The sequence below is a fragment of the Antennarius striatus genome, chromosome 14, assembly GCF_040054535.1.
Source record: "Antennarius striatus isolate MH-2024 chromosome 14, ASM4005453v1, whole genome shotgun sequence".
NCBI lineage: Eukaryota > Metazoa > Chordata > Actinopteri > Lophiiformes > Antennariidae > Antennarius > Antennarius striatus.
In genome coordinates, this window is record NC_090789.1 from 10,540,367 (window position 1) to 10,550,972 (window position 10,606).

Below are 10,606 nucleotides of genomic sequence, written 5' to 3' on the forward strand. Positions count from 1 at the left end.
GAATGATGTTGGAAGAGGTGGAGAGGACAAAAATGAAAGAGAAGTGTCAAGAGTGTGATAAAGAGATCATAAAAGAGTTTCAGTCCGTTACCTGGAGTTCCTCTAATGCCAAAGTGAACCTGTTCAACTCAGCATCTCTGCAATGTCACATGTACAGAACACACACACAAGTACACACGTACAAACGCAGGCGCACACACGCACACACACACACACACACACACATACATTATCACACAGACAAATATAGATAGGTTGCCAGATAATACAGGTACAGGCTATACTAATAAAAAAAAGAAGGAAAAATGTTGTTCTTGTCAGATGAAAGGCTAAAAGTTTAGGACTGCATGCCGAAAGTTAAAGGGGTGGAGTCCACAATCAAGGGTGGGATGCCAAAAAGTGGGTATGGACGGTCAAAAATGCAGGGTGCAGTGTTGAACGTTTGTCAAGTCAGAAAGCCCAAGACCAGACATTGAGGATTCTGGCTCTACAGGGCTGTCCTTACACATTGTCTTCTTCCTCGATTGACTTTCTCTTTGCTCTCACTCCCTTCCTGCATGCGCTCTGTGCCTTTTTGCAGAGGTAAGTCTTCCAGGAGTCCAACGGCTTTGGGTTCCTCAGGGACTTCAAAAAAATCAGAAGTAAATGGGTCATTGTGCAGCTCTGATCAGGAGGGTCTTGTGACCTTCAAAACAGAAGAGTGGCTGAGGATAAGATGATTACGGTCATCTTGTCTTCAAAAAGATAGATGGATGAATATTACAAAATAAGTCATTTTTACATTTTGACTAAGTTACACAAAACAAGCACCTTTGGCTGGAACAGACATTTTCTCTTATGATTAAAACAATTCTGGCAACATGAGTATTTGTCAAAAATATGGATGGATGGTTTAAATTTGATATCTGTAGCACATTTTAAGCAAATATGAAACAATGCAGACTTTTATATCATGTAGCTGTGTTTGAAATTGGTAGTTATGCCAACTTGAACATCCGGACTATATAAAAGCATCCGGCAACAAAGATACAATACAGATTTGCTGTACAAAGTAAATGTTCTATAATTTCTTCCTGAAGACAATTTCCTTACTTCTATATGCATCAGAATTCATCAGGAAGAAAGGTCTGTTCTTGGTGCACACACACACACACACACACACACACACACACACACACACACACACACACACACACACACACACACACACACACACAAACACATGTGCAAACACACGTGCTGCCACCTTTAAACCAAAGAGCTGCTGACATCATCACACTGTAACACAGTCGGATATTTGACCCTTTGTCCTTGGAGGTGAAATTCAATTTTAAGGCTGATCACATGGGTCTAAAGCAATTCACTTCTGCCATGTGCCCACAATGTAGGTGAGCAGTATACACAGTTTATTCCTAACTAGACAGGAAGTGAAACCTGAAGCAATAGGAGAGAAAAAAGTTGACAGTTGTACCACAGGTAAGGACAACGTAACATTACAGTGAGTATACAAGCAAAAGAGCGTGGTTAAATAAATCTGTGATTCAGGTGGTTAATCTGTTTGATGAAATCTTAAAAAATCTGTAAGATTGTTAAATAGTATATTTTAATAATAATAACAGTGCAGACTTGGAAACATCCAAAGGTGACTGATGTGTGTCATGGATGAGCAAATTCAGCTGATGATAAGAGACAAAAATGTGACTGCAATCAGGGAATGATGATAATAATTTACTAATATCTTCTAATGTACTAACATACCACCACTTTAACTCAGAGGGCTGTGAAAGTCCATTTGTGTCACGAATGTTGCATTCAATAGCAATTTACACTATATCACGTTCTTGTGATGGGGATATGGGAAATATATGGTGTTCTTTGACTGCAAATACAGTATATTCTCAGAGGGCAGGTCTGCACTAGTGTCCCTGGTCATGTTGCAGTATGTGAAAATGGCAGCACAGAGCAAGGGGAAGATGGCAGCAGCTTATTTTCTTAAGTGGTCCCGACTGAAGCCTTGGCATCAGTGAGAAGGACTGCCCTCAAAAAGAGAGCAACAAGGAGAAGAGAGACAGAGAAATATGCAAAGTATGCTAGAGTAGAGAGACAAGGAGATAAATGGCCACTGTTTTGATGTCAGTGTATTTTTTCAGCATCCCTACGTGTCTCTCCTACAAGGACACTCACAGGTGGCTGGTGCTGAGAGAGCAAACTCCTCTGCAACATGACAGAAGGGAGGTGCTGCTGGCTTAGATGCATGACGTAATGAGCACTCGTCCATGGACAGCAGACTAAAAGTCACTTTCATTCCCACAAAATGTCAGATGGAATTGCTTTAGTTGTGCTAAAATGAACTGACCAAGTTTGTTAGATTAAAACTTGCATCACACTGTGATGGATGATCATTTAATATCATCCTGTGCAACTGCTTGCTACATTTGAGGAGCCATATTGGCAGTGGAGATGATGATGATGCTCGTTGTTAATCATCATGCTTACTGATTCATTTATTTATGAAATGTGTTGTCAGTTAAATGACTTTGTAGTTCTTAAATATTTCTCATTTTGCCAGGGAAAACTTTACATTGGAATCCATTTAAGCAGATTTTTATATTCATACGTTTGTCATGATCAATTGGAAATGCAGGCATGCATAACAGTGGACTGCTCAGGGTACTTGTTTATCTGTTAACTGGAGTTCTCAAAGAACAAAAGAGTCACAGCTAAGACATGTTGGAGTTTTGTTGACATAATAATAATGGCCCCACCCTTGTTGTCATCTAACATTTTTGCAGTTATTGCCCGAACAGCTTTCTTCCATAAAGTTCAATTTCTATCAATTCGTTAAAATAGAACATGCGTCACATGTCCTTTTATGTCCTTACTGAAGACACGCCTATTCATGACTGAAGGGTAAATGACATGCGGTGACGTGTGATGTTATAAATACCTTCGTCACCCCAGTCATCCTTCATTTCTTGCACACCTCTGCCAGGTGTAGTTAGGATTTTAATGCAGCAATCTAGTCCACTGAAGAACTTCTAATGAGGTCTTCAATTCAAAACAATCATTCAAATTCAATCAGACACTTTATCAACCTGGAGTCGACTAATAAGCTACATGACAAAGTCACTTGGGGTTTATATAATTTTAGCCAATAAAATCAATACCCATTGCTGCTGGCTTTTTTCAAGTTCTGTCTAAAATCAGTGACACTGCTATAAACTGTATATGTGCTGCTCCAGAGCAGGCTGCCAACACAATGGAGGTTTTGCATGCAATCCAACACAATATACTGTATGTCAGGCCAAGGTAAAATTTGTCTTCCAACTCTAATTCTGATGATTTTGCAAAAACAACTGGATTGCTGTCATTTATTTTATACACCATTCATCGCTGGGTCAGCATCTGCACATTCAGATCTGAAACATGTGAGGATGGGCTGAAGAGATGTGAGGAGAGGACAAGGGGACGTGTCGGATTGTTTTTGACAAAGTTGTGCAAAATAACAGGTTATAAACACGTTGGATTCCTCAGCTTTTCATTGATGGGACTTTGTCATTACCTCGCTTTCCTCCCAAGAGTTTGGGGCCAACGCAGGCTGACAATAAGCAATACCGGGGGCAAAACAGGATGAAAAACGTTCATAACACAGACTTCTTTTCTAATTCATGAGATATCACTCATGAATTGAACACACACAGACACACATACACACAGAGACACACAAACACACACACTCACAATCACAATTCCACTATACACAGTGCCAGTCACACTTGTTCTCTCTTTTGGCTCCAGGCTAGGATTGTCACGGTTTGGCGTGGCAGTTCTGGTGTGTGGCAGGGGGAGGCCAGGCTGGTGGGTGTAGCCACGGCTCCACACCTGAGACTCATCCACACCCCCATTCTGATCGTTCAGACCTGAACTTCATTGGGGTAATAATGATGAGGCTTTTTAAGCCAGGTTTTTGTCACAGCCTGTTGCTGGTTTGTTTCTCTTGTTTGGTCCCTGGAAGTCTTATGTTTCTTGCCTGTCTGGAGAATTCTTTCAGTTTTGAATAAATCATGGAATAAATCAATATTCTGCCAGACGTGACAAGGATATTATTGCCACTGTACTCTCGTTCCGGGGAAATGGGGACCATTTCCACATACTTTCTGGTTTGAGAAGAGCACATACCTTGCTTTACTTCCACATTTTTCAGATTGAGTCCTCATATCAAGAAAACATGACCCCATCATCATAATCACCATCTCCACCAGGCTCCTCACTCACTCTTGACAGTCTCTATTATTCCTTCTACACACACTATTTAATGATCCTGCAGCTCACTAAGCGTTGCCTTCATTAGCACTGCAATAACGGTGCAGCCAGTGGGAAAAGTGCAAGTCTTATACAGTATATCATATTAAGGAGCTGTTGGTATGATTTTTCTGCTCAGGGGCACAAGCCATCAGCATTGTATTTTTGGGACTTGATAATTATGACAAGCAAGTCAGCAGTTACTGACAAAACATTCTTTTAAAAAGCAGCAACAGAAAGCTGCGTGTGCCTTTATATACTTTATAATCTTGAAAAGGAGCATTACAACACATAACAAGGCAGTCAGAGACTGCAACATCCTACGACACCCTTGGATTCAAAATGTTACCCTGAACTACTGGTTTCCTGAAAATGTTGCTTTTTGTTCTGTGATTATATCTCATCAGGTTTCTGAGATATGTACCTAAAAGGGTATGAAAGCGAAAATGTGTCCTTGACCTAGTTTTTCAAGGTCAAGGTTGTGATCTAATTTTCATCCCCTTGCCTCCCTCAATATAACGTCCTTTGTTTCATCTTTCTATCTTGTCCAGTTCATGAGATATGTGTTAAACATTTTACAAAATTTGACCTTTGACCTTGACATAGTTTTGTCAATGAAAATGTCATGCCTCATCAAAAGTGGCCCATATCACCCATACTAGTAAGCATCAAATTGCATCTCTACATATGTTTAAAGCAGCTATAGAATACACTGAATTCTATAAGGATCAAACTCAGTGAGAAAGAATGATGCTCTGATTTAAAATATAATTAATATTACAAAAAAAAGTATATTACAGGCAGTGAAGTATCAAAACCAAACAGAGAAGAAGACTCAGAATGAACGCATGGATGCCAGCCTGAATCCACTTGGAGAGACCTCAATGTAGTAAAGCCAAATTTGCACAGCCAAAACTGATCCTTAATAGAATATCAAAAAAGTGTAAACCTCATTCACACCATGCTGTACATGGCGACCACTGATGGATGTCCAGAGGTAGAGGTCAGTGCTTTTGTAATCATCCCCTCCTCTCGGCTTCTGTACAACACTTCTCTATATTTGGCATCAGAGCTTCAGCTGGAGTCATTACTTATTCACAATGTTAGCTTTGTGAGCAGCAGGAGGACTTTGTGTGTATGCTGTCACAACACAAGACACCTGGAAGACATACTCAAATGTATGCAAAACCTACATCTTCTCTCATACTCTCTTTCCTCTTCTTGAGTTTTGTTGAAAGCCACATTTCTTCATTTAATGAGAATGGCTGTTTTCTCCAAAAATAAGGATGAAGATAAGGATTTCCTGCATGAGAAAAATGTATGTTGCTGTTTTTTTTCTGTCTTGATTAATGTGTAATAACATTATGCAACCAGACAGAGTGAAAACCTGCAATTAAACGCAACAGTCCTAAATATATGGCATCATCACATTACATATTTCTGGCAGTTATTCAAGAAAGATAAATATGGTTTTGCGGTGCACCAACACTTTTGTTCTGAAGCTCCAAAAGTGTTTTGTAAACCAGAAAACCTCCACTCAACATCTCACTTACATGGTGGTGACTAAATCATGACTGGATTGTAAATTTGAATGAACTATAAGTGTAAAAAGTACATTTCCATTTTGAGGGTTATAGTAGAAAAGACTTAGATCTGAGAGTTCTTCTTCACATGACTGGAATTTACAAACTAGGTTTTATATTTTCTGCAGATTCCACAACTAGAGCACAGTTCCTTTTGGTGTTTTATATGGTAGAACAGCCTTGAGCAGCCACTGGATGAGATGTCATAGGAGAGTGCTTCAGCATGCACACCTGCCAGGATCAGAGGCTAGAATCTAGAGATGGTAACTGGATTAATTTATAATTTATCATAACTATTTGACTAAGTCCTCTGTGAACCTTTGTCTATTCAGGTATGTTATTAGAACCTAATTGAAGGACTGTGAAAAAGGAAAACACAGGTTCTGTAGACAATGTGCAAACATGCACACTGATGAGAGCAAGTATCTACAGTACATTCACAAAATCAAGAAAGAATAAAAATCCACTTGAGTAAAAGTTTTAATGCCTATTCATCTACAAGGATCACTAGAGAGTAAAAAAAACCTGGAGTAATACATTTCTCAGAAATGGCGCTGCTCTTATCAGTCACAGAACTTTTTCTACTACGAAATGCTAGTAAGGAAAAGGTGACTGAGTCACTTTGCTCACCACATACAACACAACAGAAGGGGTTCACAGGCTGGGATGGCGACAGAGCTTGAGAACAACTGAGTGAATTGAAGCACCGAATGGCAGTGAAATGAGGTGTAAATTCAATCCTGTCAGTGTTTGGTTGTGAGTCCAGTGGCACCTGAACAAATTCAAAGGAATTACCCTGCGCTCAAGGGGGGCAGAGTTTTCTGTAGGGGCAAGTGTAACAAAGACAGACTTGTGCAAGACAAATCTGTATATGTGCTTGTCTTCAAGAAATCATAGTCAATCAAACCTTTTCATGGGAATTTGTTTTTGACCAATACTGCATAATTTCAACAGACTTGATGTACTTATAAAAGGGTCAGTTGTCTATGCCTCTGATTGTAGGTCTACACTATCCATATCCAGTGATCTGGATCTGGACTCTTGGAGTTTCAACTTATAACCAGACACACAAATGTGCTTCTTTTTTTGATTAGCCAGTATTTTTAAATCCTAACTGGCATCAGCAGAAACGACAAAATCATGTCTGAATGACAATTTATCACTGTCAGTAAACACACGTTATTGAACACAAATGAAACAGAGGGAAGGGGGGGGGGGTGATTGAGCTGGTATCAACTACTAGAATACATCATTAGTGCCATTAGAGGCTTTCCTCTGAATTGCTTGTAGAAAAGTGGCCTTGTTTCATTAATTTTGCTTGTGAAAAGAGGGACTGAGTTCTGGCCTAAAACCAAAACTCTGTTTCTACCTTGAAGCAATTTGGGAATATTTTCATTGTAGATGTAATAACAAGCTAAGATATCTGCTTTAAGATACTCATAAAAAAAATCGCTACTTGAAGTTAAAGTGGAGGCCTTTTGGTCTTATCATTGATATAATAAAGGAACATTGTTCACTAATGGGTTGTGTTACTTCAAAAGAAATTGCATACTCTTATACCTACACACAATATTCTTGTGTATAAGAGTATGTGTGTGCGTGTGCGCGTGCGTGCGTGCGTGTGTGTGTGTGAGTATGATGCTGATATCTATTTATCTATCTATGAGAGTGTACGGTGTGCTGCAGATTCAGGTAATAAGATGTTTGTGGTCAATGAAGATACGTACTCATAGAGAGTAATCGTTATTGGGCAGATAGTGTTAGAATGCAAATACCTTAGATGTGTTGATGGTGGGGGATTTAATGGTCACTTATGGTGTAAAAAATATTAGCATGATTTATTAATTTTTTTTATTTATTTATTTTTTACAATTCCAGAGCTGCTTATACAAGGAGTCTGTAGGACTGCTTGACATTTACAGAGGCGCGTGCTCTGTTGCAGGCTGTTCTTGGTAAATTGTCCAGTGATTCTGGACCTGATGGGTGGAGTTAATTGCAGTTCTTTGTCTTTTTCCCCCCTCATAAAATAAAGAAAACATGTTCATGTAACTGTTATCATGACTGAAAAACATCTGCAGTCAAAACAAATGTCGCAAAAAAAGTGATCGGGCTGATTGGAATTAGTGGAATGGCTGTGCCATGGTGTCTAATTGTTTTTCATTGCTACAATTATTGATTTTCGTAGCCTCTGAGGTACCAGTAGAAGATTAACACATATCCTACACAGCTAATAATATAATTATAGTAAGCAAGTGCCTATGTGCAAGATCTGATGAAAAGTAATTTTTCTGGACGCCTGAGAAATAGACGTGAAATACAATTTCCAATTTTCTTTCAGCTCAATTTTGTATTTTCTCCAAGCTCTTGAGAATTTGTTTAATTTTTACAAGCTAGATGCAATTCAGTGTCTCTGCATTCAAGTGATGACAATGTAGTCTATATATTTATTCTTCCTTCCTTTATGTTACACTGTTAATCAACTGATGATAAACATGCATTTAAGTGTTACGCCTTACCTTTACATTTACCCCGAGCTTGCAAGCACACACACAAACACACACAAACACACACACACACACACACACACACACACACACACACACACACACACACACACACACACACACACACACACACACACACACACACACACACACACACACACATACACACACTTTCCTGCTTCCAGTTCATCCTCTGATTAGACACATAGCTGACAGGACTAGCAGAGACCAACTGTGATTTAGTGGTGATGTAAGCCAGAGAGCTTGCCTTGCAGCTCTGCTTTATCAGCGGCGCTCCATCTTGGTGTGGGGGACTCGTTTAAGGTGTTGCCAGAGATGGTCTTGCACCAGGTGATAGCTGGATTGAATTACAATTCAACTGCTACTCCTTTATTTCTCTCTGTTATCCTGCCCGTGCAAATGTGTTTGTGCCTGAAGGTGTGGCAGCAGGTGGAGTCGAGAACCATATGAGAGCCATTTTGAATGCATTTTGATTTCCGTTGCATCGGTTATGCAAAAGCATGTGCAGTTAAATTACCATAAGCCACACGAACACAGGGTCTGTCAGCTGTTTATCAGGATTAAGACATGAAACTATAAGAGAATCCAATTTAATATAAAGACATTAAAGCAATTGTGTCTAAATGTTTCAGCAGGCACTTGTGTGTGTGTTGGATAGTCCATATGGCTATGGCTCTAGGGTGACCATGGAGACCAATGACATATAAGCAGGACGTGGTTGGGGTCTTTTGCCTCCTGGAGTACTGAGGAAGGATGGGAGTAGAGTGTGCAGAGTTCATAAATATCTCCATCCTGAAATAAAATCAATAGACTGATGTTCTTCAGCCACCTCAAACACCACACAGTCACGTGATGTAACATAGCTAAGCATTTCATCTGGTCACTTTGATTTAAAATTCTGTTCCTACTTTGATTTAAAGTATATAAGCAGATTTAAAGTATAAGCAATATTTTGTCAAACTACATGCTGAATGTCTAGAGTTGTAAACACTTGATGTTTGGTTTCTCTTTCTGAGAACACAATTTCAATGTGTTTGCAACACAGTAGCAGTGAAATGAATGTATGAATTTATAACTCGAATATTACAAAACAAAAATGACAAGATTATTTTGTCCTTAAGTCTCCTACTCATATTTAGGACTTTCAAATACACATTGGGCAGTAAATTACTAAAAGCTGTCAAAGCTGTACAGGCCTGGAATCCTACTTGATGTGTGAACACCATTTAATGGGGACCAGTATGGAGGTTAGTCGGTCTGGGTGAGTTGTTTTCTATCCAGTCTTGGTGAGAGATTTTAACAAGAGTTCCTGTGAAAATGTAGTCACATGAATCCAGATCTGACTGTTGGGGTCAGGGTCCTCATTAATGCAGCGTGGCTAGAAGCTGTATATGCGTGCGCTGAAGGAACATATACGTCTGAAAAAAGTCACATCTTACCTGGAAAAATTATACTTTTGTGTTCATCAATTATGATCCACTCTGTGGATTTGTGTCACTTCATGCTGATAATGTGAGCATAACCTGAGTCAGTCTTGCCTCTTTTTCCCATCTCCTTCATGTTTCCTACCACCTGGGTCTGTCATGGGTGCATTGCCCACATTCCTGGGTGATCTCAACGCCAGTCTACCCTCATCGCAATCAGAGGCCGAATGAGACTCTTCCCCCAGTGACAGCCATAACTTAAGCTTTCCAGCATTAAACTTGAGAGCAGCCTGTGTTTTCACCATTATGCTGATGAATTAATATTGTCTCCAAGATGTAGAATCTTGACTGCCTGCATGTCTCATGACCCATGACTTGTGAAACCTCATTCTTTCTTCATTTTCTAATGAAAACAATCACATGCATTTTAGATGGTGTTCATCCAAGTCCACATATGTCCATTTTTACATTGACATTGATGCACTCGCAAGAATGTGTTTGATCAAAATTAATGTCAAAATAAACAGGCTGTTTATATGTCTTTATATTATTGTAATATACATGCAGAATTCTATATTAACTGTATTTAGTCCCTCACTCTTGTGCTCCTGTTGGCCTTTGATACGTGTTTTCATCACACAGGAGTCTACAGGAGGGACACATATACCATTATCTGCTGATGTACATGCGTGTCACACACTGGAGAGGCCAGTGATATTTGTGGTTGAGCTCAGGCAGATGGTGAATTTCAGCGTGTGACCTTTAATTCTTA